We start from the raw sequence: 19,571 nt of genomic DNA, 5'->3' as shown, positions 1-19,571 counted from the left end.
TAATAAACACCCCGTAAAAACACATAAATAAATATAATGGAAATAAGGGTGTTGCCTCTTATTCTTGACTGGACTGCACTCATCCAATCCTGTTTTATAAGGCAAAGGAGTGATGGCAGCAGAAGGAAGCCGTAATTGCCTCAGCACATGCTAAGGTGTAAGCTTCAGTAATTTCATTGGCATTGTTGCTGAAATGAAAAATGGATGAAGCAGCTTCAAGGTTCAGCAAGGCTGGAAACTTCAGGGCTGTTGAACACACAGAATCACCAAATTACTATCGCTCTCTCTGAATATATAAGAAATGCCTCCTAAACTGTCTCCTTCCCTACCTCCGACTCTCTTTAAGAAAGAGGTTTTGAAAGAAGTCTTACAAGTGAAACCTGGGACTTGAACGTATTGAAAGATTCCAACCCCGAGTGACACCCCTGCACACCCCGAGCTTTCATAGTACCCTCTCAGTTGGAGCTAAGTGACCATGGATGGCATCATACTAAATTGCTGTCTACACAGTGCTAAATTGCACGGGATGAACTGGGATACAGGCCCCACCCCGCTCAGAGACTCCTTCCGGGTCGTTTACTTGCTCAGCTCCCATCTTTTCCATCTCATGTCCCTCCTGTAGTCTCAGCACAGTAATGACTAGTCTCTTGCTTTACCTACTCCTCCTCAACATCTTGGCACTGCACTTACTCCTTCTGCTTTATGCTTTCAGAGATTTTATATTTCTCAGGTTATAAATAATTAAAAATAATTTATCCTCCACAACTACTTTATGCCTTAACAATTTTCTTTGTATTCTTCATCTGAATGCACCATCTGCTAACATGTTGATATTAGGCCCTAATTATTTAATGAGTATAAAGCACTTCAGCAGTAGTAAAAAAGCAAATAAATACAAATCATGGTCATTAATCTGTGATACCTGTCAAATTACTCATGTTCCTTGCTAATCTGGCTAATTTGTTTGTATTTACAATGGTAAACGTTAGTGACATTTTTATCCTCTCGTTTATAAAGTGATTGCTTTACTGGGATACTTTTCTACTTGTTATTGTTACTGAGTAACCCTAATTATTTCTTATAAATATCAAAAAACCATATGTAGAATATAACTTTTAATTTCTTAACTTTGTGAATTAGCAAGTCAGAAAATGAATATGTTAAAAATCTAAGAAAATGCATCAATAACACATATTGTAACTTGTAACAACAATGCCTTAGTTTAGCTGCTTATGATAAAATGCAATATAAACATGAGTAAAACCATTTCACTGAGTGAAGTAAATAGGGGTGAAGGTCCATCTACTCTATCATGGGCAGCCTCTCAGAGGCCTCATCATTGAAAATACTTGATGGTCACTGTTCCAGCCATCATCAATTAACAATAGCTCCTAAGGTCAGGTTTTAGACTCCTGTCTACCTTTGTCTTCCACGCTGGTATTTTGTTTGATTTGGTTTATGCATGTCCTGTACATGCTATCATAACTTCTATGAGTTAATATGTGCAACTTTCCATGTTGCATGCAGAACACACTGCTAAATTCAACCACTGCCTCTTGTTCTTACAATATTTCCACCCTGTCTTCCACACTGATCATCGAGCTTTGGGAAAAAGGTTTTTATCTACATGTCTCACTTAGGGCTAAACACTCTGTGGTGTCTTCTCTTCATGTTAATCAGTTGTGGGTTCTCTAATCACTAAATTCAGCAAAAGGAAGGCTCCGTGTTGGTTGCTGGGAGATTTATATATGGTTATATATTGATGAATAATTAGGAGTGGGTTTATTACTATGTCCACTTAGCAAAATAATAGTAGCAGGCTTTTTACTAAGGCCTATACCTACCTAGCCACAGGTTCTTGGCTCTGCTAGCAGTGCTAAGTATGAGTTCTGTCTTGTGTGTAAGACCTTAAATCCAATCCAGAGATGGTTGTTTATTCCATAACATTCACAACACTGTTGAACCAGTGGACATATCTTGCTAGGCCAGACATTACTGTAACTGGAAGGCTTCACATCTCTATAAGATTGATAATGACTTTTCTCCTCTGGCGGCATACATCACACTTTTCAGAACCATAAAAAGCCAGACAATAAGGGTGAGGCTTCCTGAACATAAATAACTTGATTTATCCATATTCCATGACTCAAGTATATGGTATCTTCATGAAGGTTTGACCAAGTTCTGGAATGTAAGCAAGAGAAACAGCAATAGCCCAAAATGTTTGAGTAGAGTCATTGAGAACCCAATGACTAACAACTCCACAAAAGACAACCTTTTCCTGGCATTGTACTTTATATTTGATACCCTATGACGTTTAGAAGGAACATTTTCCGCTTGTTTTTATATACTTCGTTTAAACTCTTTTTATGTATGTATGTTTGTGTGTGTGTGTGTGTGTGTGTGTGTGTGTGTAAAGCAAAGAGAGAAAGGATCTAAAAACATGACCAGTGCTGCTGCTGCTCTTGGGCATATCCTCAAAGGATTCTGCACACTATTAGAGCGATACTTGAGCACCCAAGTTCACAACTGCTCTATTCACAACCATGAGGAATTGAAAACAGCCTAGGTGTATGGAGCTAGAAATACTTGCCGCTGAGTGAGGTAACCCAGACACAGCAAGACAAATGTTGGCTGTTGCACATTCTCCCTCCTATGTGGATGTTAGCTTTGTATCTATAGATGTGTATATCTAAATTGGAGTGGCCATTGAAGTCGGGAAACCAGTAAAGGATCATGGCTATGAGAGGCTCTCGTGAAAAGGCATATAGAACCCAAGTGAGACCACAAGGGAACTGGAAATACTGGAGCAAAGAGGAGTAAGTGCAGTGGGTGTTACTGGTATTGTTCGATTGCGCAGCTTAATTATTCTCTCTCCTCTCTCGTACCTTACTGATTTTCCAATGTGCCTCTTCTCCTGCCATGTGACATAGAGCGTAACATGTTTTGTAAATCCTGCTCTGTACAATTTCAAGACTTGTTTGAATATATTACTCACTTAAAACAAAAGTAATGTCTTTGAAAATGGATATGTAAGAGGAAATTTTTCACACAAAAAAATAAATAGTGCTTGTGGAAAGGGGCCTAGAAAGACTGCTCAGCAATTAACAGCACTGACTGCTCTTCCAGAGGACGGAGATTCCCAGCTCCCACACGCAGCTCACAGATATCTGTGACTTTAGTACCTAGTGCTCTCTTCTGGCCTCCATCTGTAACAGCCACACATGGTTGTTATATGGAGATACATGCAAGTAAAACACTGATACTCATTAAATGATTATAACTTTATTAATTTATTAATAAATACATTTTAAAAGCGTCTATGAAAATGCAGGGGTTTTTTGTTTCTTTGTTTCTTGAGAAATTTATTTCTAGATCTGGCAAAATGGTGTGCTGATTTCCTTTTCTGTTGCTGTGATAAATACCCTGACAAAATCAAGGTAGGAGATTAAGTTTTATGTTAGTTCATAGTTCCAAGTTAGAATACATCATAGCAGAGAAGTCACTACGTCACATCTATAGCCAGGGCAGAGAGTAATAAATTTATGCATGCAATTTGATCAGCTCAGTTTCTACATTAAAAGACATTATTTGGTCTTTTCATACATGTATAGAATGTCCTTATATCATGTATTTTGTGCCCTAGGAATCATGCCACCCACACGTGGTAAATCTTCCCATCTTGAGTAGCATAATCAGGACAATTCCTCACATATATGACACTGGGCAGCCAGGTGCACACATTCCTCCTTTAGCCTCTCCCCCAGATTATCCTGGATTACATCAAGCCAATAAAACTAAACACTAAATCAGGTAAATGAGCTTGCCTCCAAGACTGAGGACTTGAATTAGATTTTCCAGGACTCACGGCATTAGGGGAAAAAAAACCTGACTGTCTCAAATTGTCTTCTAACTACTACACCATGACCAACTGTGATGTGTTTGCGGATACAAATGTGTGCACAAGCTCACAGGCATATGAACATCCACACGTACACACAGCAATAACTAAAGGTTTTAAACCATATTTCTTTTCTAGCTAGCAATGTTTATAAAGACAATATCTATAATATTTCCTTGGAGTTACAGTAACTGAAGAATGATGAAATCCAATACCTTCGGTTAATAAGCTGCAATTTGACTTTCATAGAAGTTAAATAAAATTGTACAATTTCATGTCCTAAAATGTTAGATTTCTTATTTGATATGAATTATAACTCTTTAAATTAAAAATCATCAGCACAGATGACAAGATTGCTGCAGATTGGTGAGTTAGAAGCAAAATCTTTATAGAAGAAACAAGGAACAAATTTTGAGTTAATAATGTACAGTGTGGCCACACATACACAAAATGTTAAACTATTCTCAGAGAAGTTAAATTAATCATTCAAAAATAAAATGCCAGAACAAAAATATTAAAAAAGAATGTGAGGTCAGGCATATAATAGCTAGCTCCAGTTGGCTTTTCTTTGCATAATGCATATATACGCCAAAATATATGATATAGCTGTCAATTTAAAAGATAAACAAACTCTGCAGAGGCTGCACTGATCTCGTAGAGAACCCACATTTTTTCCAAGCACCCCTGTAGGCTGACTTAAGACTGCCTCTAACTTCCACTCCAGAGAATCCCACACCCTTTACTGGCTTCCAAATATTCATACATGCACACTTACACACAGACACATAAATAAGTACTAAAATAAATCTTTTTACCCAACCCAGATACATTGAAAAATAATCCCTGAAATTATATGCATACAAGTAATACTAAATTGACTGAACAGCTTATATTTATATATTTATGCATATATAGATAATAATTAAAGAGCAAGGGGCCATGAATGTGAAAGGAAGCAGGGTAGGTACATGGGAGGAGTTGAGGGAAACCGGAAAGGGGAGAATGTAATGTAATAAGGTTTTGATGAAAATACTGACTCATAACCAAACCTTCGGCAGAGTGCAGAGAAACATATGAAAGAAGGGGGAGTTTGTATGATATGGAAAGGATAGGAGCTCCACAAGGACCAAATATATCTGGGTACAGGGTTGTTTTCTGAGACTGACACTCAACCAAGGACCATGTATGGATAAAACCTAGAACCTCTGCGTGGATGAAGCCCGTGGTAGCTCAGTAAGTTTCCCATACTAAGGGGAACAGGAACTATTTCTGACAGGAAATCAATGGCTGGCTCTTTGATCTCCCAACCCCCCAAGGGAGGAGCAGTCCTGCTAGGCCACAGAGAAGGACTATATAGCCAGTTCTGAAGATACCTGATAAAATAGGATCAGATGAAAGGGGAGGAGGTCTTCCCCAATCAGTGGACTTGGAAAGGGGCAAGGAGGAGATGAAGGAGGGAGGGAGGGTTTGGGAGAGAATGAGGGAGCAGATACAGCTGGGACACAGAGTTAATAAAATGTAAGTAATAATAAAGAAATAAAATAAAATAAATTGAAAAAAATGTACTATCCTGAACACACTGTAACAAAAGGAAGGTTCTTATATTTATGTCTATGGGTTGACCATACATTTCACCACTGAGATTTACATTAAAAAAACTCTTTATCCTTTACAAAAATTTGAAGATTTTTTTGACTACTTTGACTGAACTAGTGTAGATTTCAGAGGAATGAGTTAAGCTAACAGGAAAGATTGTTGACAGACATCTGCTACATAAATGAAGCTTTCAGTTAGTCTTATATTTTTCAGTTTTATTGCATGCATTTAAGACCCATCGCATCCTCTGCTCCATCTAAATATCTGTGGTAATGAAGATGGGACACAGTGTCAGATTCAAGCATAAAATATGCAAATACAACTTAAAACTGGAATTGCACCAATGGTATTCTTAGATCGTGTTAAACACATCACATCCTAGAATAAACCACACAGAGCTATATGAGTTGTTTCCTTTCTGAGGAAAATGTATTGCTTTCTCACAGTTATAATAAGCACTTTTACCTCCTAAACCTAGTGACCGTGACCGGAAGTCTTGTTTTGTTTCTTATACAGTGCAAATAATATTCTCCAAGGAACTGAATCCAGGACCTTCTTTCTATTCTTATTTTCAGTGAATAACTTTGATGAAGGTCCAGCAACTACTGGGAAGTATGTTTGTTGACTGAAGTCACAGAATGCACAATCAGATGTAAAGTGATTTATTGGTTGTCATTTCCTGTTCTCACGACTTTTCCTTTGCTTTAGTTAATGTATTGCTCCTTGCAGTGTTTGGAGAGACAATTTTGAAATTTTTTTTGTGTCTTAGACTTCCTGCATGAAAGCTTTCCTATTAACAGTTTAAAGGTGTGACATTTACCTAGCTTGAAATTATAAAGGTTAGTTCTCTCACATTTCCTAATCCAAGCAATAAGGGAAGTTTGTTTTGTATTTCTGATAAGCCAAGGTAGATACAAATAGTAGCTGATGGCTTGATACATAGTAATCCTTTAAAGAACAGGGAGATGGGATTGGATTTTGTGATACCACCACAGATATTTGGGAGCTTTTCTAAAATGAGTTGAGGCCCCTTGATGCATGCAGCACAGTTTAGGGAAGCAAACAGAAGCCTGTGTGTTTTTCCTTATCTGCTGTCCTAAGTCAAACACAGAAACCCACTAACATGCAAATCCTTTCTCCTAAGGAGACACAGTGTCCTAGAGTCCTTTCTGTTCTCCATAGAAACAACAGCTTCATACAGAAGCAAAACAAAACAAAACAACAAACACTGAAGGAGGTGGGAAAAGATATGGCCACCTCTTGACTCTGAGTACATAGTGCTGGGAGGTGCAATCTTTCAGCAACGCCAGGATCTTAGAAATACAGTAGTGGAAGAGCTTGAGGCCTCTGGGAATAAAAAAAGTAGCACCATTAGTCATTTGAAAGATGCTGGCTTGTTGTGCTAACTGGATCAAAGAAAACATGAATTTATTTTCCACATAAAAAGATTAGCAAAATTGAGAAAAAGCTGGAAATGTTGCACCTTTTATGGTAGACAGCAGAGAATCTATATTCAGAAACACTTTGTCTCCCCCACACCGAATTTCTTTGTTTTCTGTAAACATCAATGTGAGTCTCATTCCTTCCTAAATATCTGATCATTTAACAGCTTCATTACAGACCATTTAAATCATATTTTTTGTCATTCTTTTTTTAATTTTTTAAGGTTTTGTTTTGTCTTGTTTTTTACAATTTAATTATTTTATATCCTGATTGTAGACCCCTCCTTCATCTCCTTCTGATCCCACTCTCTCTCCCTCTTTGCCCCATCCCCTTCTCCTAGTCCACTGAAAGAAGAAGCCCTCCTCCCCTGCCTTCTAACCCTAGCTTATCAAGTCTCTCAAGGACTGCCTGGATCCTCTTCCTCTGTGGCCTGACAAGGCAGAATTGCCAGGAGGCAGTGATCAAAAAGCAGGCAACCAAGTTCATGACAGAGACAGCTCCTGTTCTCCTTAGCATAAAAGTATACAAAAAACCTGTTAATAGTTTAATTCATTTCATGTACAAGATAAAAAACTGATTTAGGGATCTGTTTTCAAAGTTGAAGCGTTGACTAAATCCTTCCTTTATTTCCTGAATTAGGAAACAAAGAATATACGACTTCTAGGTATGACTTTAACATTGTGATTTCTGGTTAAGTTTTAGTCCTCAAAATAAGAATGTAAAATTTATTATTAAGTAGTTACCAAAAGTTGAATTATGTGAATTTCAGGAATATTGTCTAGGTATCAACAATATGCTCCAATATTTGTAAATCTAAACAAGTTTATTCTACTTGTATGAAAATCCATGTACTGTCTTATATTTTATCTTTTGAGACTAGATATGCTTTTGAATTCCTGACTAACCTGGAGTTTGTTAAGTAGAACAGGCTAGCCAGGAACTTGCAGTCAGTCATCTTTGTACCTCTTAGTTTGGGAATTATAGGCATGTATCACCACAAATACCGTCATTAATGGGTTTAGTCACATTCCCTAAGGCTATGGTTAAAATATATAATATATCTTGACATTGTTAGAAATCCAACATTCTGCAAAACCTCCTGAGATAAAATTGTCCTTTAGCAGTGGTGATTACTTATAATAAGGTTTTATATCTCGGTATCTTTTTTTTAAATGTATATTTTAAATATATAGATAATAGCCTTGTTTAAATCAAATTACTGTTAACCACCTTGTCTTTGTCATAGATGTATAGTATCCTAAGACACTTTTCCTTTTCCCAATATTATAAATATTGCAGCCTATGTTTTCTCTCAGTTTGTTTTTACAGTTTGAACAGACGTTTACAACTATCATGCACTTTCCATATAAATCAAGGTAGATGAGCTCCTGCATATGTGTGTATTTATTTAATAATTCTGATACTATTTCTTATAAAGCCATTGTAGTCCTTCATTTAATCATTTTGCTACCATTATTGAATCAATATTGCTACCATTATTGAAGATAAATTGACCACATATATGTATGCCTTCTTTAGCAAGATCTCTTACCTGTACCATTGTATATGTATTTTAACTTTTTGCAGTTTTTAAATTAATATTATTATTATTATTTATTACAATTTATTCACTGAGTATTCTGGCTGTAGCCTCCTCACTTGTCTCCTCCCATTTCCCCCTCACTTCCCCTCACCCTCAATGCTCCTCCCCTAGTCCACTCAGCTATTAAAAACAGGGAAATCATAAAATTTGCAGGCAAATGGGTAGATCTAGAAAAGATCATTCTGAGTAAGATAACCCAGAAGCAGAAAGACACACATGGTATATACTCACTTATAAGTGGATATTAGACATATAATATAGGATAAACATACTAAAATCTATACTACTAAAGAAGCTAAGCAAGGAGGAAGACCCTAGGGAAGATGCTCAATCCTCATTCAGAAGGGTAAATGCTACAGACATCTGAATCAGGAGAAGACAGGGAAAAGGACAGGAGCCTACCACAGAGGACCTCTGATATCTACTGATCAGGATATCAAAGGAGATGCTGAGACCCATTGACAAACTTTGGGCAGAGTGCAGGAAAACTTTTAGAAGAAGGGAGAGATAGAAAGGCCTGGAGGGGACAGGAGCTCCAGAAGGAGAACAACAAAACCAAAAAACCTGTGCCCAGTGGGGCCTGCAGAGGTTGATACTCTAACAAAGGACCATGAATTGAGAGGACCTAATATCCCTGCTCTTGGTATGTTCTTATGTACTTTAAAAAATATTAACTATCTTCCTTATCTTTTTCATTTTTATTCTAAGTCAGAGAAAATCATTTTTCTGGGTAGGAAAAAAATACTGCATTATTCTTGGCATTTTTTAAATGGTATTTTCTACTAATTATGCTCTTTTGTGATTGCTTAGTTTTTCCACAGCACCTTTAACGAACTTCAAACTTTTCTTTATTCTTTTATTTTTATGCTCTGACTAAAGGCAGTCAAGGTGATATTTTGATGATCAGGAGAAAGAAACTATTAAGAACATGATGATTATTTAAAAGATTCAAATTTTGTATTAAACACTTCAGATAACTATACTGTGACCATTTCACAGTGCTCTCCTCTGACACTGATAATTGTTTTACTGATATGTTTTTCCAGTGCTAGAGGTGGAAACCAGCTTATTCCAAAAATGAACCTACCATTGTACTGTTGCCTTAGCACATAATTCTCTTGCTTATCAATGAGATATTTCCAGATAGCAAATGTATAGGAACTGGAATCGGATAACATGGTTTGAGAAAGAAAACAAACAAGCCATAATTTAAAAACATATTCTCCCAAAAAAGTCAGTGCTCCATTGATTACTTACTGCACAACAGAAAGTGTCATCTTAGAACAAAGCTCTTTAGATAAAATTTACATTTTTCTCTCACAGTTCTTCTTTAGCAGTTCTGGAAAAAAGGTCAGAGAAATGTACTCTAATTAAAATGAGCATAAAAATGAAGCCAAAGACCCTCACAAAAGATCCCGGAAAGAATAAAAAGGGAAGACATTATTTTTTAATTCATGACATGGAAAGGACAATCACTTGCACTTTATCCTTTTGTACTCAGAGACCCACTTGCACTGGGATTTTCGGTTTAACTACAGAGAACACTTAGACTACCATGAAGTGTATGATTTTATATCGGATGCTCTCAGGGAATGTCATCTTCATGCTTTCTGATGTGATGACATTCAGAGAGTCTTGCTTCGTGATTTTATCAGTTTCAGTTTTACTTTGAGGAGACAGTCTGTACAGTCTGTGTGGGCCGCTTGCCGATGACTGCATTTGAGACTCTGGACTTCAGGCGTCTGGCCAGCATGTGGCTGTTAAAGTCCCAGCACTGCTATTGAGTGGCATGCAGACCCTCAAGCCAGCTCAGCAGATACCAGAAGCAGATTTGCTGTACTCTTCCTTGCTTCTGTCTGCCTTTAAAACATAAAACCAACAATAAGCAAAATATAAAGGATTTTTATCTATTTTATTTAAAAAAAAAAGTCAAACCAGAAACATAGTACCTGATTATGGCACAGAGGCATGTTACAATTACCAGGGCTGTAAATGCCGAAGCCTGTGCTCTGAAAGGGGAGTGAAGAAAAGGTCACTGCTGAGTTGAGAATTTCAGATGCTACTCTAATGTTTATGACAGCTTTTCTCAAATAATTCTTTGAACTGGCTAAGGGAGACTTTATGCATAGTTAAGGCACTGGGGTAAGATTATTACAGTAAGAAAGAAAAATTAAAATCAGCTCTGCTGAAGTAAAAAGCCAGAGGGTTTTCAGCCTCTAGGAAAGCCGGGGGACAGGGTACTGGAGGAAGCCTGCTACGGTGGTTAGGCCGTCTTTGTTTACTAACTGCTTTTTAGCCTTTAGGCTCCGAAATTCTACAGAAAATGAGAAATGAACACTGCGTCTTGATTATTACATTTGGGAAAAAAAAATAAATGGCCCCTGAGATGAGAAAGAGCTATCTATCCAAGAAACATTGTACCTGATTATGGCACAGAAGTTTCCTAAACTGAAGTTTCCTAAAGCAAGTGAACAAGAAAGGAAAATCCAGGCCAAATGTGGAAGAAATTCCTGCAGTTTGTAAAAGTTTATAGGAATGCTAATGTTCTCTTGATAAGGTTGGCTGTCATTCCACTTGTTACTTCCGGAGGAGCTGAGCCTGAACCGTTTAAGGTCGCTTACCCTGCTTTTCCAAGCAACTAAAGGACAGAGTCAGAATTTAATTCTAACTCTCATCTGGTGCAAAGCTGATACCTTTCCCACTGAACTTCAATTTTACATACATCATCCCAGACTAGAGTAGATAGCTGGTCCATAAAAGAGGGATTGTTGAGTTCTGGTGTCTTTCCCTGAAGCTGTCAGGGACTTTAAAAGACTCCTGTGATGCACATAATGTGCGGAAATCAAGACTATCTCAGTGACAGAACTCCAGTACCGGAAGAAGCATCTAACCTGTCTCTCTGCTCATTTTCCTTTTGCATTAAAGGTTGATTAGGAATACAAAAGCTGCATGGAGTGATGGTTCAGCGGCTCTGCACAACTGGTGCTGTTACAGGGAACTCAGGTTAGGTTATTAGCACCCACATGGCAAACCACTGTCTGTCTAGGAGGTAGATCCCTTCTGCAGGACCTCTGCAGGCATGCCTGTGTGTCCATACATACAGCTGGGCAAAACTGCCCACTTGCAACATAAAAATAAACCTGGGAAGGAGGACCTCCCTATCATTGGACTGGGGGAGGGGCATAGGAGGGAGGGTAGGATTGAGAGGGGGGAGGGGAGGGGGCTACAGCTGGGATACAAAGTGAATAAACTGTAATTAATAAAAATAAAATTGAAATTAAAAATAAGAGAAATACGAAAGTTTATCTTACAGTTTTTGTGAAATGGCGCTATGGTATTTGAGTTAAAGAAAATAATGACTCAAGGAGACAGTTTCTTCTTTCTTTAAACTGGAAGAGAAATAAGGTTTAAAGGAGCTGCCTGGGAATCTACAGGACAAGGGATGCTGTATTGTCCACAGTGGGGTAGACACAAGGTATCCCTGTAGTCTCTACCTGTCTCAGCTCCTGTGGAAGGCTGTAAGGAGTGGCTTAGGAGTCTGCCAGGGAATTAGCAGCTACCATAATTTGACTGTTTTTTCACTTTAATTATTTCTTGATTTTTCAGTCCCCAAATAATAGTCATTCATATCATTTCTTGGTGTTTGCAATGAAAGTAAAGACACTGTGGAAATCATGAAAATTCCTTTTGAATTTACTATCAGCATAGTTCATAGCTTCAGCTTTTCCATTCCACCATTTGCTTTAAATTGTTTTTTCATACATAGTCAGGGTTATTCAGTATTTCTTGCCTCTAATCTTAGGACGCATGAAAGACAAAACAAATGAGCTGTTTTTGCTAATGAACTCATCAAAAGCTTAGAGAATTCCAATCAAGAGCTTTAGATATAACTATCAGTTATTTATCTCAACATTTCAAAAGAATGTTGTTTACTCTCCTTTCTCCTGCTGATGGTGTTACTCCCTTCAGAACAGTTGCAAGGTAATGCGATTTCAGTTGGATCTTAATTGTCAGGAAATAGATTCCTGACAATATAGGGAAATTATCTCAAAGTATCATTATTTGAAAATGTCAATGTTCTAGTAAATTTCAGTCAGAAAAAGCTGAAAATGTCATTATTATTGAGGAAATGAAGGGAGATGTAAAGAAGACATCTGTGGTTTAATGAAGATCCAGAACTATAGGCAAAGTAAGAAATGTAGTCAGATGGGCGTGGTGGGGTATGCCTGTAATCCCAGCACTGGGGAGGCAGAGGCAGGTGGATACCTGTGAGTTCAAGGCCAGCTTGTCATCAAGGCCAAATCCAGGATAGCCAAGAATATACAGAGAAACCCTGTCTTAACCCCCATCCTTCCAAAAAGAGGAAATGTGGTTGTGGATTGAATTAAACTAAACCTACCTGTTTCACAGCTCTACCCTAGATGAAAAAAAAAAAAAAGTCAGAAATGTCAATTTTGTATTTTTTTAATATTTGAGAGGATAGAATTTTCTGAGTATTAGTGAACTTTCCAAACACACACCATTCTAAGCTAATCATCTGCCATTTTTTCCAGGACTTCCACGGAGATTTGGAAGAGAAGAAACTTATCATTACCTGGTCATACTTTCTGAATTTACTTTGGTTTTATTGTTTTATTTTTAGGGCAGTTGTTTTGGTATATATAAAAAAAAAATCCTTAAAATTGAGGGTGTTCCTTTATTTAACGACTTCTTTCCTGGACTTATATACTAAAATAAAACCAATCATTTGAGATTGATAGATGATAAATAGATAGGCAGGTAGATAGATAGACAGACAGATGGGTAGAGAAGGAAACCTCTGATTTTAGCATAGTTTTTCAAAACCAGACAGAGGGTTCAAATACACAGAATTGTGCATTCGTTGTATGTGTGCGTGCGAGTGCTTGCTTGTATGTGTGTATAGGTCTGCATTTAAATAGCAGTGCTGTGTTACATGGTTAAGTGCATAAGGGCTTTCACTCACAGAGTATTAGATACAGTTCTAAATTAGTATAGTGCATTTGTCTTGAGTGTTGATTTGATTTTCCTTTAGCCCCGGAGTCTGTGTTGTGGCTGTCTTCAGATACAGTGCCATCTATTCTGTGGTCTTGCTGCTAAACTTCCTTAAGTTGATGTCATGAAAATAAGGCTTCCAAGTGAACTTCCTTACTCATCATCATTTTTCTAGGTGATTCCTGAAGTGGAACACACACACCCTTACCTTCACAGGTCCTTGCCATTTGACACAGAGCAATGCTTGAGAATATTTCCATACCCTGTATTAAGTAGAATTAGTTTGTAGTTACAAATTTAGATAAGACTTTATTTCATTCTTAACAATAAGGACACATCAGTACTTTAATAGAATCTTTTAAAACTCGAGATCAATTGAAAAATCACCACTTTCATTTACATATATACTGAGAATCCCTTAAGTCCCTAAAGATAAAGTGCTTTTCTGTTTTTGGCTATTTATTCAGACTGGTTTTACATTAACTTGTTTGGCCACACTGGAATGAATCTTTACAAGATGCTAAAATCTACAAAACCTTTATACTCGTGCTTATATTAAATATTGGAAATTAGGTAAAATTTACGAAAACGTTGACCTCAGATTTCAGAGAAAATTGCGCTTAGGTACTATGTTATGGACGTTAACTATGTCTTAATATTTGACAGCATTGCTCAAGACATTTAGATACAGCCAGCCCTGATATGTTTCCAACCCTGGGAAACTGGGCATTGAGAGTAAGCCACAGCCTCTTGCCATTTTGTTGTAGTATGCTGTTATTCAAGTGCTGATGTGCGGCCTTGTTCGGTATGCAAATTGCATCTGATGAATTTCAAGACTATAAACTTTCTATTTGTAATGGGATTTCCTTTCTTAAACCAAGAAGCATCTGTCTTTCCAAACAGCTTTCTATCACTTGTTTTTCCCTGACAAAAGAAGGGAAAGTAAAATGTCATTTTTAAAAATAGAGCCTTTTTAAACCTGAACTCTGAACCAGGTAAGAAATGAAATGCCAAGGTAAATTGTTTACAATATAGTTATTAGTTGGTTAATGTTGTGTTTGAACAATAAGTTATGAGTTCAGAATGATGGGCTTTTTTTGAAATTTTATAATTTCATATCTTTTGCTATAGATTTATGTTTTCTTTTATTGAAAATGATTTTATATGATATAGCCTGATTATATTATATTATTTCAATTCCTCTACTCCTCCTAGCTCTTCCCCTCCTCCCCTCCCATGCAGATAATTTCTGTTTCTCATTAAAAACAACACATTTTAATAAATAATAATAAATAAAATATAAGACAAAATAAAAAGAAGACCACCACAACAGAAAAACAAACAGAAGAAAACTCACTATATATGTATATATACATATTCTATATAGAGAGACAGACAGAGACACAGAGTCAGAGCAACAGAGAGAGACAGAGTACCACTTATTTTCACATTCAGGAATTCCCCAAAAATGATAATAATAATTAAAAAAACAAAACTGGAATGTATAATATATACATAAAGAACCAGCAGAGTGAGAAAAAAATTAGCTTAAAAATGATAAAAGCAGGGGAAAAAAAGAAAGCCCTGCCATGACCTTATGAGACAAGGAGCCTCAGACTTGCTGCTGAATTTGTTTGTTTGGTTGGTTGTTGTTGTCGTTGTTGGCCACCTCCTGCTGGGCATGCAGCCCACCCATAACAGTAATGTGTTTCCCCAGTAAGACTGCCTTGGAGGAAACTGAATGTTCGTTTTCAAGTGGTTTTCAACTGGAGACAGCTTCTGGGTTAAGGATTGGAGCATTTGTTCACTTCTCCTTTCAGCTCTAGGACGCCATCTAGCGTAAACCCATGCAGGCTCTGTGCGTGCTACCTCATTCTCTCGATGTGCAAGTGTGCCTTGATCACGATGATTTGTTGAGGGTGGCAAGCGGCGGTTTGTTTTTGTAATGTCCTCCATCCCCTCTGGCTCTTACACTCCCTTTTTAGTTCATTAATTTATTTAATCACTCTACTGCCTGATGGAAGACCCCTCCTTTCTCTCCTTTCAGACTAACCCTCAAATCCCCTTCCCTTACTTCTCCCCCTCGCCTCCCCCCCCCCCCGCTTCTCCTCAGAGAAGATACCAACCCACTCTGGCACATCAAGTCACAGTAGTACTAAGTGCTTCTTTCCCACTGGCATCAGGCAAGGCAAGGGGTCCAAAGGCAGGCAACAGAGCCAGAGATATCCCACCCCGCCAATTGTTAGGAGACCCACTGGAGACCAAGCTGCACATCTCCTACACATGTGCACTGGGCCAAGATCCATCCCATGCATTCTCTTTGGTTGGTGGTTCAGTCTCTGGGAGCCCCATGGCTCAGGTTAGTTCATTCTGTAGGTCTTCTTGTGGTGTCCTTGACCTCTCCAGCTCTTCAACCCTTCTTCCCACCCTTCCACAAAAGCTCTGCCTATTGTTCGGGTGTGGGTCTCTGTATATGTTTCCATCAGTTGCTGGAGGAAGCTTCTCAGAAGACAGTTATGCTAGGCTCCTGTCTGCAATCATAGCAGAGTGTCACTAATAGTGTCAGGGGTTGGCTCTCCCCCATGAGGTGGGTCTCAATTTTCCTCCTCTTCTGCATTGTTGCCTGAGCCCTGAGAGAAATTTGGTGAAGACATCCCTCTTAGAGCTGAGCATTCTAAGGTCTCTGCATCTCTGCATATTGTCTGACTATGGGTCTTCATATTGTTCCCATCTGCTGCAGGAGGAAGCTTCTCTGATGATGCTCGTCAAGGCATGGATCCCTGAGTATAACAGAATGTCATTAGGACTTATTTTGTTCCACATTCCTTTAGTAGAACAGAAGTATATAGATTTATTCTAGATCTCTGGGCTGTGCAGTCTCAGGCTCTGGATCACCCAAACAGTGTCAGATATGGGGGCCATTTTGAGAAGTGAGCCTTAAGTCAAATCATATATTTGTTGGTTACTCCCTAAAGTTTGAGACAAGATTTTAAATTTGATTACCTAAAGAGACTAGTTGGATTGGCAGTTGTATATATCATTATAGTTTTGCATACTTTGTAAGTAGAAATGCAGAGGAGTATTTTCCAAGTGAGAATATTTACATGTGGTATATTTTATGTGACTACTAAATTAAGTTGAAGTGAGTAAATAATATTCTTCATAAGAATATCCTCAAAAAAAAAAAAAAAAACCCAAACCACATTGAACCAAACCAGAAGTTGAACTGGTGCCTACATGGAGTCCTCACTCCTATGTTCTAGTCTCTTCGGTGAATGAGGGTATTCTGCATGCTATTAAAAGAGAAAGTAGGGGGAAAAAACACAGCTGAGAAACCTTTGACTGAGAATCTCTCCTGCCTGAAAAAATATTCTAGGGCAATAGTAACACAGGACACGTGGGGATTGCCAACCAAGTCTGATTTTACTTAAGGTCCACTCCATTAAAAATAACCCATAGCCGACACTGCTTGGGTGATAAACAGTTAGAGACTAGCTAGCCCGAAGACCCAGGGTAAAGCCAAACATTACTGGTCTAACAAAACAAATCAATAAAATTATTCCTAATGATACTCTGCTATAGTCATGGATAAGTATTTTATCTCAGCAGCAGCAGAGAGGCTCCCTCCCTCGGACAGCAGAAGGGAACTGATACAGAAACCCTCAGTCAGACGTTATGTAGGGAAAGTCTAAATTGGAGGTCTCCATATAAATCCTTCCCCTACCAGCTCAGGGAATCCTGTGGAAGAGGAGGCTGAAAGATTGCCAGAGCCAGATAGTTGGAGAGCACCAGGATACCAACACCCTCTGAATCATCCAAGCAAGGTGCACATGAGATTGCAACAGCGAGCACAGAGCCTACAGGGATCTGCACCATGTCTTCTGCATATATATTGTAGTCATCAGCTTAGTAATTTTATGGGACTCCTGGCTGTTAGAAAGAGTAGGCCTCTGACTCTTGTGCCTGCTCTCGGGACTCTTTTCCTTCTGCCTAAATTCAATATGATAGTTTTTGCTTCATATTATTATGTTTTCTTTTGTCTCGTTTGATTTTTATTTTCTACGAGCCTGTTCTTTTCTAATGAGAGGCAGAGAGGGAATGGATATGCAGGGAAGGTGAGGTGAAGAGGGACCAAGAAGATTAGAGGGACCAGAAACTATAAGCAGATTATACTGTAGGAGAAAAAAAATTATTTTCAATAAAAGAAAAGCCAGCAACATAAAAGAGAGAATTTTTATTATTCTTGTTATATGTATACATAAATATTTTGCTTGCATCTATTTCTGTGAAACATGTCTATGTGTAGTGTCAGCAGAAGTCAGAAAAGTAGTCAGATTCCCTAGAATTGAAGTTAATATGGCTCTAGGCTGGGAATTTAACCATGGTCCACGGGAAGAGCAACAAGTGCTCTTAACAATTGAACCATCTCTCTATCTTATTGGAATATTACTGAGCGTATTCATTTTAAAAATTTTTGTTAGCTGACTATCAAGGAAAGGACTCTCTGTTTAACTCAATTACTGCCTCATCTAAAATGTCTAATTTTTCTGACAAAAATATCCATTGTAAAATATAATGATAATGGGGCATATGGATATTAAAAATGTTAAAACTCTCAGACAACTTTCCTGAGCTGTTTGCATGGTCACTCACCCAGCTTATAGCAAACACATTGCATCCTATTATATCCATTCATAAAGTTTATCACTACTGTAATCTACTGTTGCCTTTGCAAATTCTTTTTAAAAGTAATTGCATGAGACCACATGAGTACATTATCTTATACTGGTAGCACATAGTCAGGGAGTCTAGAGACTTCAGATGGCAATCAACTCCTTGCTTTCTTCCAACTTCTAGAGGGAGACAACTAACGTAGGCTCTTCTCTTGGCTACTTCTTCATTTAAAGTCAGCAATGGCCAAGAAATTCTATCTATGTTGAATCAACCTCCTTTAGGCATTTTCTGCTTCCTTGTCAACATTTAATGAATTCTGGTTATCATAAGGGGCCTACGTGGCTAATCCAGAACAGTTTATATATCTCCGAGTAAGTAGTTAACAATACTTTCACATTCACAATCTAAATTCCGAATTACCATGTGAAAGTTCACTGCTACGTTCTGAGGACAAGGATGTGGACATCTTTGAAAACCATGATTCTGACTATTAAAGCTGCAAATATTTTAAAAATTTCTTTCTACATATTTTGTATAGACAAATGCAGGACCATACTCACGCCTGTCTTTTTAATTGGCTATTGAAAAGCTATTGGTGGGGTGCTAACTAAATGCATGATAATGTGTCTAAAATGCTGTTTGCTGTGGTTTTCAGCTCCCAATCATATGCTCCTTTATGTTGATTATGTTAGGAACACTTTGATATTCATGCAAAAATCAAACGAAAGGGTATTGGCATGCTAGCTTTACAGAACTAGAGAGAAATCGGAATTGTATAGACCTGTAAGTACAACACACCAGGCTACCGGGTGTGAAAAATGGCCTACCACAAGAACTTATCATTGCATGAGGGGACACACACACACACACACACACACACACACACACACACACACAGGATTAATATTTAAAAATAATTAGCACATCACAAAAAACATGAATGAAATTTTAAAAATATCCAGCATTAAGTGGTTATCCTTAAGTTAGCAGAGAAATGCAAATTAAAACTACAGAGGGCTGTAACTTCACTCCTGTTAGCATGTTTCTGTCAGAGCATGAATTTATAAGTGTTGGTAAGGGCACAGAGAAAATGAGTAGTTGTAGAGTGGTGATGGAAATGTAAAGTGGTACAGGTATTCTGGGAAGCACTGCAGTTGTTCAACAAAAGTTAAAAATAATGGCAGGTACATCCCACCTCATTCCACCATCACTCCCGATGTGACACTAGTCTGTGCTGGTAGGCAGGTGAAGGGGTAAGGACATTATAAGGTATGGAACACTTTCATACATGTGTACACAAAGGGAGAGACGTCGGGAAGGGGAAAGGGGAAAGACGGACAG

The sequence above is a fragment of the Meriones unguiculatus genome, chromosome 2 (genome assembly GCF_030254825.1).
Source record: "Meriones unguiculatus strain TT.TT164.6M chromosome 2, Bangor_MerUng_6.1, whole genome shotgun sequence".
NCBI classification, from domain to species: domain Eukaryota; kingdom Metazoa; phylum Chordata; class Mammalia; order Rodentia; family Muridae; genus Meriones; species Meriones unguiculatus.
Note: the sequence above shows the minus strand (reverse complement) of the source record.